General features: G+C 39.5%; 1 protein-coding gene across 1 annotated transcript in view; it reads left to right on the top strand.

Annotated features, from left to right (window-relative positions):
- LOC308327786 (long-chain fatty acid transport protein 2-like) overlaps positions 1-18666 on the top strand; it is a 512892-nt gene that overhangs the window by 31063 nt on the left and 463163 nt on the right. The gene's annotated exons all lie outside the window — the stretch shown is intronic.

Below are 18666 nucleotides of genomic sequence, written 5' to 3' on the forward strand. Positions count from 1 at the left end.
ATCCTCGTGTTAGCACACCTTTACATAGATTGTTACATTCACACCTTTACATAGATTGTGCATTACATTCACCCATTCACACACCTTTACATAGATTGTGCTGTGCATTACATTCACACACACATTCACACACCGATGGCGGCGGAAACCATGCAAGGCACCCCTATACTTCCCTCAGCCATGGTTTGAAAATAAATGAAACACTATGGATCTGAGCAATATGGATCTGAGCCTACGTATGTGTAAATAAATGAAACACTGTATGGATCTGAGCCTGTGAATCACAGGAAACATAGTGTTTCGCTTTGGGGCCAAAGCTGGTCTGTTGACTATCATTGCTCACACGCATGATGACACGTGAACGCTGTTCGCTGTTTCATACGTGAACGCTGTTTCATACGTGAACGCTGTTTCAGTGCAACGATAGTCAGCGGCCCAAACCATCCCAGAATGCACACTGTTCCTACCCGGAAGGAAGAGTGAAATCGCCTCATGTGCTTTTGAGCAACTTAATGCAAGTGGATGAGAGGAGAAACCCGGTGCCGTCTCTATCAATATATACTCTAAGGTTTGTACTCCCTACAGTTGGGTTACAAGTATATTTAGGGACCAAGCCCGAAGGGACTCTTGGTCGCTTTTTCGCTTCTCCTTCGTGAAACTTGGCTTTTTTTTGGCTCCCGATTCAAATAATTTGAAGATGACTATTGGCCCTGATTTGACCCCATCTGATCGGACAACCTCTAGAGGGCAATGCCAAGATAGCACCAAAATGGGTTAAGTCACATTCCCCGGCCCATGAAGTCACATAATATACCCAACACTGACAAGACCCTGTTGGTTGGCTATAGCTGGCCCTACTCTCGCTTTCATTTAGTTTAACCTTTTAGGCTCCAAGCCAAATTAAAAATGGAATGAATATTACCATCCCAACTCCAAACTCAGTGACCCAATCCAGCTTGCACTACCCCCCCCCCCCCCCCCCCCCCCCCCAGAGGGGGCCTGGCACCCTCAGTTGCAAATGCTGCCCCCTCAGTTTAAGTTTTATGTACATATTGTTTTACTCTATAAAAATGATGTGTGCCCCCTCGCCATTTTTAACTGCCCAGTTGCACAGTGCGCTCAGTGCACTATATCCGAACGCACCCTCTATTAATAGTCAGGGGATATTAATAAAACCTGGGAATACATTTCTTACCAAGACTTTTCTTCACCAATGTGTTTGTAAAGGTGATTCTGAATCCATTCCAAGCATTCCACTTGCACGAAAAAGGCCATAGACGTCATCACAAATGAGGTCAGCACATTTGAGCACATTTGGGCAAGTGTCTATGGCTGTTTTTTAGCCCACGGAGTGTTTTTCGTGCAAAACAAATGCTTGGAATGGATTCAGAATGATGAAAACCACCTAGCTTGACACGTCACATGCTATTTAAAGCTTAATGAAATTTAGAACATTTTGCCTTATATTGGTTGTTGATGGTACCCCAACTTTCAGCAGCTGTCAAAAATTCCCCTAGGGTGGTTGAATATAAACCAATGTGGGATATGTTAGTAGACACCTTTACAAACACATTGGTGAAGAAAGTTCTTGGTAAGAAATGTATTCCCAGATTTGACTGGTAGATAATATATTCCCTGACTATAAAGGCATAAAAAGCCCAAAATACTGTAAATCTTAAAAGAATATATAATAATAATGACCTGCTCCACATCTTCTTTCATACAGTAGTATTTTGACATTTCACGTTTCATAAACGGTAAATAAATCCCAAGCATGAGCAATTGATGTGAAATGCGTACAGGTTAGTGTAGACCGCTTACAGAGTGAAGAATGCATGTAGCCTAAACCGTTTTAACGAGGTGTCAAAAAACTGATTTTAGGGATAGTTGGAAAATATATCGTGTTCTCCTGATACTGTAAAGGCATCCAGGCCATTTTTAACCCACTTTGTTCTAAATGGAACTCTCTCTCTGCATTTAAGTGAAACAACTGTAAGTAATATATATATTTTGGAAAGGGGTTCTAGTAAAGTGAACAACACCCTAGCCCTAGCCTAAACCCCTCTGTTCACTGTTACATTTGAATAACAGCACTCAAAAAATGCAATGCAATCAGTCATTGCAACTGACAAAACAATATGCACTTATAAGCAAAGAGGCTACGAGATGTGTGTGTGCTGGTGAATGTCTACCAAAGTGACATAAAGAGGAACCAGAGAGAGAATGCTAATTCTTAAATTGTAAAGACAGTGTCTGCCACCATGCTACTGTATGTTTTTGCAGGGTAGCACATTTGTCATCAGTGCAGATGGTAGAGGGGTACAGTCATACAGTGTATTAACCCTTTTTCTGAAATAGGCCTACCTATGTTTCTGTATCAGTGGTGCTCAATATTTCATGTCAAGGACCCCAAAAATTATCTGTGTTTGGCCATCGACCCCCATCTGAAAACGTTGTTCCAGGAACATGTTGCAGGCACATTTTCACGATTTTCAAAAATAGAAGACCTACAAGTTGCGCGCTATGAGCTTGTAGATCTGTTATTTTTCAAAAGGTAAATTATAACATAATGTTTAAAACACCAAAAGGGGTTCCCACCCAAAATGGGTAAAAAAAAATGATTTTAATATTTTTTTACTTTGCATGCCTGATAGCCACCATATCTAATGAATAAAATGTTTGGTTCCAGGGATTCCGGAACTCAGGAGGTTGGAATCTGATCAGGTCTGCAGTCAACCAGCCGAGAGACGCCGCTGCCTTCCTCGCGATGCCCCAACGAGGCTGATTTCTGTCCCTTTGAAGTTGATGTGCAAAATCAATTGAACGTTGTTGGGGAGTGAATTAACTGGTTCGGAGCTTAATTTTCCGAATGGCTGAAAGCATTTTCTCTAAAGTATTTACAGTATTTCTGAGAGCATTCCTCTATAGTTCTAGGTAGTTTATACCATTTAGACCTGAGGACGATTCTACAAATGTCTTCTAAATCATGACAGTTTTCTGAAAAACCCCATGTTTCTATAATAAGTGGTTCTCAAACTATTTCATGTCAAGGAGCCCCAGAGTTTTCTGTATTTGGCCGCCGACCCCCATCTGAAAAGATGGGGGTCGGCGGGATGGGAGCCAGATGGCTCTGAAAGAATATAATTATATTCCAAGATTTGCGACACATCTTCACAATTCTTGGGTTATTTTTCATCTATCACTAGATATATGGACATACAGTATGATTGTTTTTATTGAGTCTGTAAATATCTTCTGTCATATACTCATATTGTATCTTGGATCAGCCGGCCCTGTCCAGCTGGTACAGATTGATCTATATGTAGCCCAGTGGCATATATGCCTGTAGTTCTATGTAAATCCACCAGGTGGCACTGTCACTTTGTGAGTGCCATGTTCTGGGGGTCAAGGGTTACACTGAAAAACGTCTTGAATAATAAGAAGCAACCTGCGTTTGTTGGGTTTCTTTGAGAAGATCTTGATGATTGTAAACAAGAGGTGAAAGCTGAACTAGTAACTAGTAACTCAAGTCTCAACTTGGTTGAGTTTCTGTGTCTTTGTACTGTCTTGGAAAGGGGTGAAGCTTGGGGGACCAGTGTTTGCTCAGTGTGTGAGTTGGCCGTTCCTCACACTGTTTGTGATAGAGCCACTACCGTATTTAGTTTAGGTTTATTTTATGTTACAGGCTTGCATGCCATATTTGCCAAACTGTGGCATTCTTTACACAAATAAGATACACCAACACCAACTTCTTGGGAAATAAAGAACCCCAATATATGTCTGTGTCCTGTGCCCTATTTGCCAGGTTACATATAAGGCTATTATGGGCCATTAGATTGTTTTATTACTGGAAGTATATCAGTTACCTTATCCCTCTTCGCTATACCAACATTTCATTGCATATTCCATAGGATAATGTTAATTAAAATGACTCCTATATCTCTAGACTTTCCATCTACATCCCTCTCCACAACTATTAATAGACTACCACAGTGTGTGTGTGTGTGTGGTGCACACAGCTGTGATGATCAACAGTGGATGATCCAATCACTTATCACTCTGACCAACGGACCAATGACGGACGGACTAGTTGAACAGGTGACCGGATCCAGTGGGCGTGGCTTTGGATTTAAATAGGAGTGGCCATGTTGTTTCCCAGAATGCAGTTTGGTTTGGGAGCCACTGAGCCAGGCTGGTTCACTGACTGCATGCAGTTTGTTCCAAGGTAAGGAGCGTTTGTTTGAGAAACACGGTTTTATCCTTGAACACTGTTGTATAAACATTAGAGAATTGAACACTGTTGTATAGACATTAGAGGATTTATAGGACTTTATTGTGACACTAAATGGACAATGTCAGGAATGTTTGTCCTTTTTCATACAAACAACACATGTTCTTTTGCCCTGCCTGTGTTTGCTGGCCACCTCAATGCTTTTCCAATGGGAGGCACATGGTTTGTCCAAACACTTGTGTTTGTTTGCCCCCCTCCATCAAACACAAATGTTTGGTCAAACCATGTGCCTCCCATTGGAAAGGCATTGAGGCGGCCATCAAACACAGGCAGAGCACAGAACATGTTTGTGTTAATGAGTCCTTGGGCCTCTATCTCACAAAAAAAAACATTTGTCTTGTCTGTTTAATGGCCGCCCCAATGCATTTCCAATGGGAGGCACATGGTTTGACCAAACATTTGTGTTTGATAGCCGTGTTCTGAACCCCCTCTCCTCCATGAAACACAAATGTTTGGTCAAACCATGTGACTCTCATTGGAAAAGCATTGAGGCGGCCATCAAACACAGGCAGAGCACAGAACATATGTTTGTGTGAAACATTTGTCTCGTCTGTGTTTAATGGCCGCCTCAATGCTTTTCCAATGGAAGTCACATGGTTTGACCAAACATTTGTTTGCTGGAGGGGAGGGGGACAGACACAGCCATCAAACAAATGTTTGCTCAAACCATGTGAAAAGCATTGAGGTGGCCATCAAACAGACACAAGAGGGGTGAAGGGGTGTTTTTAGGTATGATCGAGGCCTTAGAGAAGGAACAATCACAAATAAACAAACCGTGGTTCCCAACAGTGGTGGGAATTAAATCATTACCTTTAGTATAGTGTAGAAAATATACTCTATTTGGAAACGTTTAACTACTAGTTACTTTGTAGATTTGTATTAGTACTAAACGTACTAGCCTACATTGCTCATTTACCACTACAGCCATATTTTGGCTGATCTACAAGCTCACAATGCATTTTGATGTGACACATTGTGAGCTTTTAGATCTGTTATTTTCAAAAGGCCTCAGTAGAGGATAAAGTGAAATATCCCTTTATTATATGAATTTTACAATGTATGAAATCTGGATAAAGTGTAATGTTGTTTTTTTAATGTGTCTTACAGGTTAATCATGTGACCTTGGTGTCATGTGTGACCTTGGATGGGGTCATCAGGAGATGGCTGGTATTGCTAATGGAGTGTCTACTCGGTTGAGCTGAAACTTCTAACGGTGTCAACGAACGCTCTTCCTGAGATTACGAGGCGAACGGTGACGATCGGGACGTATTGTGCCATACAACCTTTGCGGCTCTATTAATACCGGCTATCTTCAACCGAGCGACGGAAGCCCCACCACGGTACGTACCGTGATTGCATGTGGCTGTAGTAGAAACTAGGGCTGTGTCACATTACATGTTATGTATGACAAGGAATGGTCAACATATGATTGTGATTAACACATGAATATAACATTTTAGGTTTCATAAAAAAAAGTTACACGAGGCAGATATGACTAATTATATGCATTTTATTACTTTTATACCCCTTTTGCAACCAAATCTTATTTTAATTATTTTTGGGAGATAAACACTTTACTGAGGTTTTTAATGCGTCTTTAGTATTTCAAAGTGTCCATGATGTCATGGACACTTCCTACCCAGACTACAATTCCCATAATGCTTTGGTACACTGATCCTTGTGGATAGGGGGGAGGGCTGTCTTACTGAGACAACATGTAGTCCAGGAAGGAAGTGAGCCCAGTGTCCATGACATCATGGAGCCCATGGACACTTTTGAAATGCTACCGTACATATCTAAAAACAACCCACACATAAAAAACCCAGGAAAGTGTTTCTTGTCTCCCAAACATAATTAAAATAAGCTGGCACAGCCCTGTCAGTGACTGTTGTTAATACAGTAAAAAGACTGACTGTTATGACTTCCAAAATGTCATCCTGTAGGCCGACAACTAATTTTTCCTATTTTCCCTGTCATTTCAGAACTTGAAGCTGACAAGGCGACGTCTGTATTGAAGGTACAAACTCTATGCTGTTGCCGCTGCTGGGTGCTGTTAGCAGTGGAGGTTGGTAATTAACCTTTTGATTTCTGCTGCTTGTGTAAGTGGGCTACATGCTACCGTAGGCTACCCGTAGGTTGTCATTTGCACCGTTTATCGTTTCACATTTGTGTATAATGCCACTCTACATCACATGCCACTATGGGCTATGTGATGTTTGTGTAGGCATGTGATTTGTTTATCGTTCAACATAATTTACGGGTAAAGCTTTCACGTCACATCACATATGTATCTTCTGTTCTAGTGTCTCCTTTCTCTTCTTTTAATAAAGTTATTTGTTTTGGTTGTCTCAGGAAAAAAAGAACACTTTTATTTCTTTCTCCTTGCCTATCTATCGCCCTAGTTCTTCACTAGTGGACTGTGTACAAATGTGATGTGACTTATGTCCGGTATCATTATGGTAGCATGTAGCCTGCTTAACACTGTTTACAGCCTTCTATGCTGTAGATCTGTCCACACTAACAGGAAGAAAATTATGGCAGATTTTCTTCCTTCGTTAGTGTGTTTTTTTTAGTGCTGATATTTAAGGTAAGTGGGCGTAGTTTATTATCTTTGGCTGTCGGGCAGAAACCTTGTATCTCCATAGTTTTATAATTTAATTTATTTACTTGGTCATGCTACAGTGTCACACACTAAAGTAGCAAATGGCTGATCTACAAGCTCAGGATGCAAAGATCATCCATTATTGAATATAACCTATTTTTGTAGTATGTATCGAACCATTTAAGTATAAACAAGAGTTTGTGACTAAACATTGGAACACAGATTATTATATTAATAATAAATATCATCGTATCACAGATTATATATTTTTTGGTCCAGAAAAGTAACTGTTTTGGACGTGCACGGTTTCTACCCGACCTTTCATCTCCTCTTCTATTCTTTGCTTTAATAAACGTATTGGTTTTTCTGGTCTCAGAGTTTTTAATCGCATTTTGCTTCATATTTTAAAGTAATTTCTTTCTTTCCTATGATCTTTCCTATCACTAGTTCTTCACTAGTGTATGTGGTGCGTGTGTCGGGTCGTGTCTCGCGTACAGTTTCTAATTTGATTGGAGCTGTATGTCGTTTCACGTCATTTGCGTTGAGTCATTTGCCGGTAAAGCGCTATCACGTCAGTTCACATCAGATATGAACACACCCTGTATGTGATGTGCATTTATGTGATATTTTTGTCATTTATTTTCACAGTAATTGCGGCTAGCTCGTCTGTGTCGTCGCACGCCATACGAATTTTGTTAATTGCTGTTGTGTTCTAATGTCATTTGTAGTGTTTTCTCATGTTCATAGTGTTGCTGACAAATACTGGGGTCCAAAGAATGCTGCTGCCATTGCATAATTTGCACCTCGTATAATTTATGTCAATCGTCCACAAATGGCATAAATTGTAATATATATATTTTTAAATGTAGGCAATTATTTTGAAAACACTAAATATCAATTTTAAAATAAAAATGTAGAAGACCAGGGACAACTGGCTAGAAAATCTTGCACCACGAAAACCTAAGGCCAACTGCTTGGGCAGAGACCAAGAATCTTTTTGTTTTGTTCATGTTCATAAAGCGCTCCAAGTGCTTCAAGTGAGAAGTCCAGCAGCAAACCTCTAGGAGTCATAAGACCATTGTTGGTGCTATATTATCAGATCAAATTTTGAGTAAAGCTTCATCTAAGCCCACATCACATATGCACACAGGCCCGGTATGTGATGTGTGTTTATGTCTCGTATCATTTCACATTGGTGAGTAAGGCTTCATCACGTCATCCCCACATCACATAATGAACATAGGGTTAGGGTAGGGTTAGGTATGTGATGTGGATTGATGTGATGTATGTCTTTTATAATGTGCAAGTGAAGCTTCATCGTGTCAATACACATCACATTATGTGGTGTGTATTGATGTGATTTATTTATGCTGCCATTTGCAGCTAAAACTCCATTCATGCCGGTCAGTAGGCGAGGCATTGATGATGGTCCTATGACCCAAAGGTTTTCTGCTACACTTTTCACTTTTAGCACTTTGGAGCACTTTATGAGCACGGAAAAATAAAGATGTTCTTAGTTTATGTCAGGAGTTTTCTTTAAGGTATTTGTGGAGTGAGTCTTCTTCTTCTCTCTTTCAATTGTATAAAGACATAATCATGGCTATCATTTATAGTCTGTTATGAATCAAATTGTTATGAATGATTGCTTTTGGACATGTAAATTACAACAAAACCAACTAAGGCACTGGTGTGGTACTACTGGTTTACCAGAATGGGGTTCAACTCCCTGCGGTGCCCTCAATTTGTTGTATTTACATGGTTCATTTTCATAGATGATAACCCCCAGGTTCTTTGCTGTGTTTGTACTCCCTACAGTTGGGTTACAAGTCCATTTAGGGACCAAGACCAAATGGACTCTTGGTCCCTTATTTTTCTCTTCTCCTTCCACCAAAAATGCCAGTTCTGGCTGAACCGTCGGGTTTTCGCGAAAAGATATGTGACCAAATTTGTCTGAGACTGCCATTGGATTTTTTGCTTTTTCAAGTTGTATGAATCATAGCTTCAAATTGATGTATCTGTTGTTCAGTTTGACCCACCTGTTTTGGAGATATGGCTTATAGAGTAATGTCCAGGTGGAAAACCCAGTTTACCTTGTTTTATACAGGCAAATCCCTGTTGTGAGACTTGATTCCTGACGTCGCTCAGTACTGGAACATTAGATGTGATTCGGTGAGATATCTGTGGCTGTTGAAATGTTGTTGTAACTTACTAGTGTGCTGGGAAATATATTATTTTACCGTTATTGTACTAACTGCACAAAAATGGTGTTTGAGTTATAGGATGCCCTTTCAAATGGGAAATGTTACAATTACTCCTTATGGCGCAAATGCATTTTAAAGGTGCATTCCACATGTTTAAATTTATTTTTAGTTCATGATTAATAAGAGGTATTTTATGTTTATATAATGGTTAAACTGAAGCAGTTTAATACTTATTTTGTATTCAACCAGTTATTGGTTAAAAATATGTGACTGTATGTGAAGATATAATTCTAAATTCATCAAACCCAAGTTGGCCGCTCCCACTCCACCTAATCACCCAGAGAATAAGGGGCTTAATGCATCATGGTGTAATGGACATGGATCACAAATCAAAAGACAAAATCAGAAACAAACTGTTACATATACTGTGTGGCATGTGCACATGCAGAAAAATGCTTTAGTGTCATTTTAGAGTGATAAGATAACTAAGTGTGATTAGATAGATATACAATTACAAACGTGCACATGCATACATCGCAATTTTACATGTATGTATGTTTTCTCATGCCAATAGTGTGTGTGATGGGGTCAAAACTTGATTGGGGGGTTAGTAAGCATTAAGACTGAAGAAAATCTAAGCTCTTTAACCGGTACTCCTTTGCATATAAATGAGAGATTAGGCAAAAAGTATCTTTACTGAACTGCTCAAATACATATGCCTAATTACAATATATTCATAAAGTGAGAATGTAATTTCCACAAAGAAGATTACAAAACGAGCCACAAGGTCATGAGGAGCCCTTTTCTAATCTCCGAATGCCATTATGATGTCGCTGCTGATGCTCGGCAGGAAAATGACTCATGGTCACAGGTTGTCTTTTCCAGACCAGATATCAGGGTAGAAGTGACAGGAGAAAGTGATGAGTGACTGATACACACAGGTGGTCTGTAATGTGAAACTGAACCAAATTAACCCTACTTCCTGGGCATGTGAAAATGGCCAATTTACACGCTTGCATGCTATACTATGGCAAATAAAACCAAATGCACTATACTACTGTTAAAAATCACACCTGTGTGAACAGAGTGGTGCAACTCTCCTCTCTCTCTCTCGCTCTGTCTCTCTCTCTCTGTCTGTGTCTCTCTCTGTCTCTCTGTCTGTCTGTCTCTGTCTCTGTCTCTCTCTGTCTCTGTCTCGCTGCATGGCACAACAGCGCCCCTACTGGTGCTCATTAACACATGCATACATAGGTGAACACATACATAGGTGAACACATAGGTCTACACGGACATTGCTGGTTGTAGGAGTGGTTGCACCACTCAAAAAGACATAATTATGGCATGTTCACAGATCGATCATTGAAGATCCTGTTAATTAACGGTCTTAACGGATAGACTTTTCACAGATCATTGAAGGTCTTGTCCACAAAATATACATGTATACTGTAGCTCTCCATTACAGGCAAAGACTGAATGTGAGAATTACAGTATAGAAGGCATGCTCAGCCAATGGTCTGGTTCAAATGTGAACGTCTTTGTCCTGAATGATGGTGGCAGAGTGAAAATCACACCTGTGTGAAGTGAGGGGCGCTCTTGTCATCGTACAAATGTACGTCATATTCGGCAGACATTTTTAACCTAATTTCTCCTTTCATTGTCAATGGCAAATATAATATGAGACGTGTGGGGACAAGATATACGTCATATTTGGGCGGACATTTTTACCCAATTTCTCCTTTTATTCCCCCCCCCCCCCCCCCCACACACACCACCACGACCTTCACAAAGACACAGGCTGAGTGGTATTCCCTTGCCGTCGGGAACAGTCCCATAAATCTTAGGGCTTGAACTACTTTGGATGTCAGACATCAAATACATAAAACATGTTGCAGAACTCCAAGCTGACAATCATCCCCCACAAATAATAATAATGTAGATGTAACCTTCTATCAGTAATGGCACACCTGCTGTGTGGCCATATAGTGCATGGAGGGGAACCTCATTCTCTTCTCCATTTTGGGTTGTCGCCGCTTGGGCCAACATCATCCAATTTAAAGGCTAATGTTGAAGATATGGATGTCTGTCTGTATCAAGGTTTAACTCAAGGTTGTACTTAAACCCCTTTTGGTGTTTTAAGCATTATGTTAGCTATTGAGAAATAGCAGATCTACAAGCTCATATAGCGTGGCACAGAGTGCCGTGCTACAGGCTTGTAGGTCTGCTATTTTTGAAAAATCTTGAAAATGTGGCTCAAATCTTTTGAATATATCTTTCAGAGCGAATGTTTTAACTCAAATCTTTGCTTCTGAGAGGTTCCAGGAACAACATATTTTCATATGTATGTTATTTTATATTTTCGGTGGCCAATTACATATCATTTTTGGGGTCCTTGACATGAAATATCGAGCACCACTGATATAGATACATGAGGTTTTTCAGAATTTATAAAAAGACATTTTTTTAATTTCGATGTCGGGCCTAAATGGGTTAATGTTACATCCTGTGTACAGTACAGGTACTGTATAAGAGTAGAACTTATTTTGGTTTGGCTTCCTTCAGACAACGCAGCATACAGTAGACTAGAGCTAATCCAGGGTGGAAAACAGGGTAATTTCTTGTTGCAAGTGTGTGTAAGGATGCTACAGTAAATTAATGTCCTATATTATACTACGTTGTATGACAACCTTGTATGCGCAAAAGTAGCGGAAATAGTAGATCCAGAAGCTCCACAATGAAGTACTGTACAGCCTGTACAGGTTGAGGACAAATCATGTTGCCGTTTGGATTGTTTCACCTTCTCAGACAAAATGAATTAACATTTGAGTACACACTCAATTATAATGATATTGAGGTATTAGGGAATTCTATTTTAAAGAAAGTAAATTTAACTTACCTCCTTATATTCCCTTTAAATAAATTATGTTTTTGTATAATATGGCAAAACCTTATGTTGGCTATAATCTATTTCCACATGGCCATAAAACTCTGCAGTATTAATTTAAATAAACGAACACTAAACGAGGGTTTTAATGTGTACATTCTTAGACAGCTTTCCACAATCTTGTAGAATATAGATTAATCATTTTGTGAGCAAAGTCTTCATTGTTTGACAGCCATTGACAAATATCTGGCACTTGATTGACTAGTATAGTACTGACAAAATTAATCATGTATTCTTTATTTATTCATTTTAAGACAGCTGGGCTTTTGCTCAATTTAAATAAGTCAAGTCAATTTTATTTATATAGCACATGAGTGCTTTCCAGAATAGGTAGACCGTAGTCCATCACAGTGCAATAACAAAACATGTAATACAATCGAAGAAAAAAAACAGGCCAAAACAAACAAAATAACAACAAAAACAATGAACAACAATAAACACTAAACTTCACACTGTATTAAAAGCCAGACTAAAAAGGTGTGTTTTCAGCTTATCTCCAGGGTGGGGCTAGCCTTTATGTGGAGTGGAAGACTATTCCAAAGTGTAGGTCCAGCTACAGAGAAAGCCTGATCACCTTTTGTTTTCAGATTTGAAGGGGGACTGGACTGTAATGAGTTTGAGAGTGGAGGATCTGAGTGTCCTGGTGGTATAGGCGGAGCTGTTATTAGTTCAGAAATGTAGAAAGGGGCAATGCCGTTTAGGGATTTAAATACAAAGAGTGATTTGAATTGAATGCGGAATTTAACAGGCAACCAGTGTAGTTTTTCCAATGCTGGGGTGATATTATCTCGTTTTGTCGTTCCAGTTATCAGTCTGGCAGCAGCAAATAAGACACAACTTTGCAAGTTAGTGAAAGGGAGCTTTGCATTCATAAGATAGCTGCTGATGTCATTAGTATTAGCTTTTACTCTACCTTTAAATGTGAGAATATTTTGGCACAAAGACGATGTTTGCTCGCTATGGTTTTACAGTGGTTAATTATGTACTGTATACATGTATTAGCATAGCCACAATACTGTATATATGCTTACAGTGAATGAATGCAGATTTGGGTTAAAGAAGGACCGGCCCACCCTTTGGATCTTTTTATAATCGGCTTAATCGATTAGTCTGAATTAAGCCCTGTAATATACAGTACTTCGTTTTCCAATGGAGAATAGCCAATAAACAACCTCACAATGTAGTGAAGAAAGTAGTCCGCACACAGGCTTTGCTCCAGTAGGTCATCAGGATCCTGATGAAGGCCGTCGTGTATTTACTAATGGTGTTTTAAATACAATTAAACACTACTGGAGCAAAGCCTGTGTGTGGACTACTTTCTTCACTGTATGTATAGGCCTATCTACCTTAGTCCAGCAACAGCCAGGAACTGCAAGCCACCTGCTTTTTTTATGTGTCACATGGTCTTTGTGAATTTTTTTAACCTTTTTAGAACTGCTATTTTAAATATTTTCTTTAAAAGAAATCGTGATATTGATTTGAAGGCATATCGAGTCGACCAGCCCTACATGGTGTTAAGCTGTATACTACGGACAGATTGTGTGCACACCCTCAAATGTTCATGAAGTTAAATCGGTCTGGTATTGCAGTTTATCAGTTTTCCCCCATCTTCTCAAAAGTGTCACTGAAGACACCTCCTCATTCACCTCCGTCCTCATTCAATTATTAGCACCGGAATTATGAAAGGCTCTTATTTCTGGTAATGCTTTGACTGCGGCGGTCTGGTGGTGAGGCAGATTTTAATGAGAATCTCTTATCTTAGTCTCGTCTTTCAGGTGTTCAAAAGGACTTTCTGTTAAATAATATAATCCCCAGAACCAGCACAATTACTGCTAATTCGGTCAAAAGGTGAAGGGATGGACGGGGACCATTTCAAATGTCGCTATACAGTATGTGGCTCAAAATGGAATTTTGATTTCAATTATCGTGTTGAGCCTGAAGGCGAAATCTTGATTATAGAGCCCTTTGCCTTCAGAAAGCTTGTTCATATACCATCAAGGCACTTTCAGTAATTTAATATAATCTAGAATTAAATCGTGACGATTACTTCATCTTTCGAGTTCCTTTTATTGCACCTTCTCACTCATAACATGGCTTGTCTGAGTAAAGTGACCCAGATCGAGCCATGAACCTGTCTATACTTGAATGAATAAATGGTAAATGGTGCATTTATATAGCGCCTTTATCCAAGGCGCTTTACATAGATTGTCCATTACATTCACCCATTCACACACACATTCATACACCTATTGCAGCGGAAGCCATGCAAGGTACAGTGGTGAGCAGTTGAGAATGGCAGTGATACCACTTGAGAGGACCTCCGTGGTGCCTCTGTGGCACCACACACCTTTTAGTGGTACCACAATTCACACTTAATTTAAAGGTGTCAATGGGTGTAGTGTGGCAAATCAGCCACAGTGTGGCACATGCGAGTCCATAATTATTACTTGCGCAAGCAGAGCGCGGCAAGTACTAGTTTCGCCCAGGACGATATTCGACGCATATGCACCGTCACAGCATATTCGATCCGTATGCACCGTCCCAGCATATGACGTCAGGGTATAACTGGTATAACTAGCTCTCAATGATGACGTAATAAAGATGTTGGATTAAAGGACCCAATGCCAGAGTGTAATTGGTTTTCGATGGTGACGTTGTAACGGTCAGATATTTCTATCACAGTTACTAAAAATCACGGGGTAGTAAATGATCCTCCATCTAGCATGCAATGTAAACCACTGACTCCCAACACATGAATACGTCTGAGATAAATAGTTTATCTATATGCAATATGGACTCGTTGACAATCAGTTACACAGAATTCATGACAGGTTAAATATTATCCGTATATGTCCGAAGCGCACGCACCGGGCCTCTCATGCACGCTCGCTCTTATTGTTCATATTGTTCCATGAAATAGCCACGCGTCTCCCTGACGCTCCAACCCGAAATAATAAAGTTATATTATTTGAAATATATTAAATTTTTACAAATTTACAGTGTCAGGTCCTGTCAGGTCCAGAGACCATGTACTATATAGCCCATGGTCTCTGGGTGATTTTCCTCTTTTTTTCAAAACCTCGTTTTTCATAATTTATAGCCCCATGACCTTGGACGGCATACTAGCATGCCGTTTTTCATCATTTTTGAAGATATGAAAAAAAGATGAAAATCACTCCGAGACCATGGACTATAGCCCATGGTCTCGGAATGATTTTCGTCCAAATGTCTCCCCAGTACCCTTGCCCCCAGTGCCTCCCCAGTGTCCCCCAGTGCCTCCCAGTGTGCCCCAGGGGGACAATGTAAATTGTGAAATGACTTTACTGTTGAAAGAAATGTAATGAATGTGATTGCTGATCAAAGTCAAAAGTCAAAGTCATACGATTTGTCACACACGTTACCGCAGTGAAATTTGTTCTACGCATTTGACCCATCTCTTGGAGCGGTGAGCCGCAGCCAAGGAGAGGTGAGCTGCAGCCGTGCCGCGCTCGGGAATAATTTGATTAGTAGATTTGACCCCCCAATCCAACCCTTTGATGCTGAGTGCCAAGCAGTGAGGCATTGGGTCCCATTTTTACAGTCTTTGGTATGACCCGGCTGGGGATCGAACCCCCGACCTCCCAGTTTCAGGGCGGACACTCTAACCACAAGGGCCACTGTCTGGTAGGATGGACCTGTAAATTACAACAAAACAAACTCAAAGCACTGGTGTGGTACTTCCTGGTTTACCAGAACAGGGTTAAACACCCTGCAGTGCTCTGCTCAATTTGTTGTATTTACATGATTTATTTTTTATATTCTGCTCATTGTGTTGCATTTTCATAGATGATAACCCCCAGGTTATTTTTTGATTTATTTATTAGATCCCCATTAGCGTGTGAGTTACAGCAGCTGCTCTTCCTGAGGTCTTTACTGTTTGTGTACTACTACTCCCTATAGGTTACCAAGTGTATTTATTAAGGGACCAAGCCTGAATGGACTCTTGGTGTGGCAATGTTTCACTATTTCGGAGGATATAGTGTTTTGAAATCCTCCAATCATGAAAAACAACATACTATATAGCAAAAAAAGACGATGGGCATATCGTACGGCATACTATAGCGCGCCGTTTTTCATCATTTTTGATGATTTGACAAAAATGAAAAAATAAAAAAACGATGGGTTATAGCCCATGTTTTTTGAAATTTTGAAAAGAAAAAGGTTATCCTCCTTTCTCATCATTTTGGACCATGGGCTATAGCCCATATCGTACGGCATACTATAACGCGCCGTTTTTCATCATTTTTGAGGATTTGAAAAAAATGACGAAATGACAAAAACGATGGGTTATAGCCCATGTTTTTGAAATTTTGAAAAAAAAAGTTAGCCTCGTTTCTCATCATTTTGGACCATGGGCTATAGCCCATATCGTACGGCATACTATAGCGCGCCGTTTTTCATCATTTTTGAGGATTTGACAAAATGACAAAAACGATGGGTTATAGCCCATGTTTTTTGAAATTTTGAAAAAAAAAGTTAGCCTCGTTTCTCATCATTTTGGACCATGGGCTATAGCCCATATCGTACGGCATACTATAGCGCGCCGTTTTTCATCATTTTTGAGGATTTGAAAAAATGACAAAATTACAAAAACGATGGGTTATAGCCCATGTTTTTTGAAATTTTGAAAAAAAAAGTTAGCCTCGTTTCTCATCATTTTGGACCATGGGCTATAGCCCATATCGTACGGCATACTATAGGGCGCCGTTTTTCATCATTTTTGAGGATTTGAAAAAAATGACGAAATGACAAAAACGATGGGTTATAGCCCATGTTTTTTGAAATTTTGGAAAAAAAAGTTAGCCTCGTTTGTCATCATTTTGGACCATGGGCTATAGCCCATATCGTACGGCATACTATAGCGCGCCGTTTTTCATCATTTTTGAGGATTTGAAAAAAATGACGAAATGACAAAAACGATGGGTTATAGCCCATGTTTTTTGAAATGTTGAAAAAAAAAGTTATCCTCGTTTCTCATCATTTTGGACCATGGGCTATAGCCCATATCGTACGGCATACTATAGCGCGCCGTTTTTCATCATTTTTGAGGATTTGAAAAAAATTACGAAATGACAAAAACGATGGGTTATAGCCCATGTTTTTTGAAATGTTGAAAAAAATAGTTAGCCTCGTTTCTCATCATTTTGGACCATGGGCTATAGCCCATATCGTACGGCATACTATAGCTCGCCGTTTTTCATCATTTTTGAGGATTTGAAAAAAATGACGAAATGACAAAAACGATGGGTTATAGCCCATGTTTTTTGAAATTTTGAAAAAAAAAGTTAGCCTCGTTTCTCATCATTTTGGACCATGGGCTATAGCCCATATCGTACGGCATACTATAGCGCGCCGTTTTTCATCATTTTTGAGGATTTGAAAAAATGACAAAATGACAAAAACGATGGGTTATAGCCCATGTTTTTTGAAATTTTGAAAAAAAAAGTTAGCCTCGTTTCTCATCATTTTGGACCATGGGCTATAGCCCATATCGTACGGCATACTATAGCGCGCCGTTTTTCATCATTTTTGAGGATTTGAAAAAAATTACGAAATGACAAAAACGATGGGTTATAGCCGATGTTTTTTGAAATGTTGAAAAAAAAAGTTATCCTCGTTTCTCATCATTTTGGACCATGGGCTATAGCCCATATCGTACGGCATACTATAGCGCGCCGTTTTTCATCATTTTTGAGGATTTGAAAAAAATGACAAAAACGATGGGTTATAGCCCATGTTTTTGAAATTTTGAAAAAAAAAGTTAGCCTCGTTTCTCATCATTTTGGACCATGGGCTATAGCCCATATCGTACGGCATACTATAGCGCGCCGTTTTTCATCATTTTTGAGGATTTGAAAAAATGACAAAATGACAAAAACGATGGGTTATAGCCCATGTTTTTTGAAATTTTGAAAAAAAAAGTTAGCCTCGTTTCTCATCATTTTGGACCATGGGCTATAGCCCATATCGTACGGCATACTATAGCGCGCCGTTTTTCATCATTTTTGAGGATTTGAAAAAATGACAAAATGACAAAAACGATGGGTTATAGCCCATGTTTTTTGAAATTTTGAAAAAAAAAGTTAGCCTCGTTTCTCATCATTTTGGACCATGGGCTATAGCCCATATCGTACGGCATACTATAGCACGCCGTTTTTCATCATTTTTGAGGATTTGAAAAAATGACAAAATGACAAAAACGATGGGTTATAGCCCATGTTTTTTGAAATTTTGAAAAAAAAAGTTAGTCTCGTTTCTCATCATTTTGGACCATGGGCTATAGCCCATATCGTACGCCATACTCTAGGGCGCCGTTTTTCATCATTTTTGAGGATTTGAAAAAAATGACGAAATGACAAAAACGATGGGTTATAGCCCATGTTTTTTGAAATTTTGGAAAAAAAAGTTAGCCTCGTTTATCATCATTTTGGACCATGGGCTATAGCCCATATCGTACGGCATACTATAGCGCGCCGTTTTTCATCATTTTTGAGGATTTGAAAAAAATGACGAAATGACAAAAACGATGGGTTATAGCCGATGTTTTTTGAAATGTTGAAAAAAAAAGTTATCCTCGTTTCTCATCATTTTG

Source organism: Protomyctophum bolini (genome assembly GCF_963924005.1).
Source record: "Protomyctophum bolini genome assembly, chromosome: 14".
In the NCBI taxonomy this organism is placed as follows: domain Eukaryota; kingdom Metazoa; phylum Chordata; class Actinopteri; order Myctophiformes; family Myctophidae; genus Protomyctophum; species Protomyctophum bolini.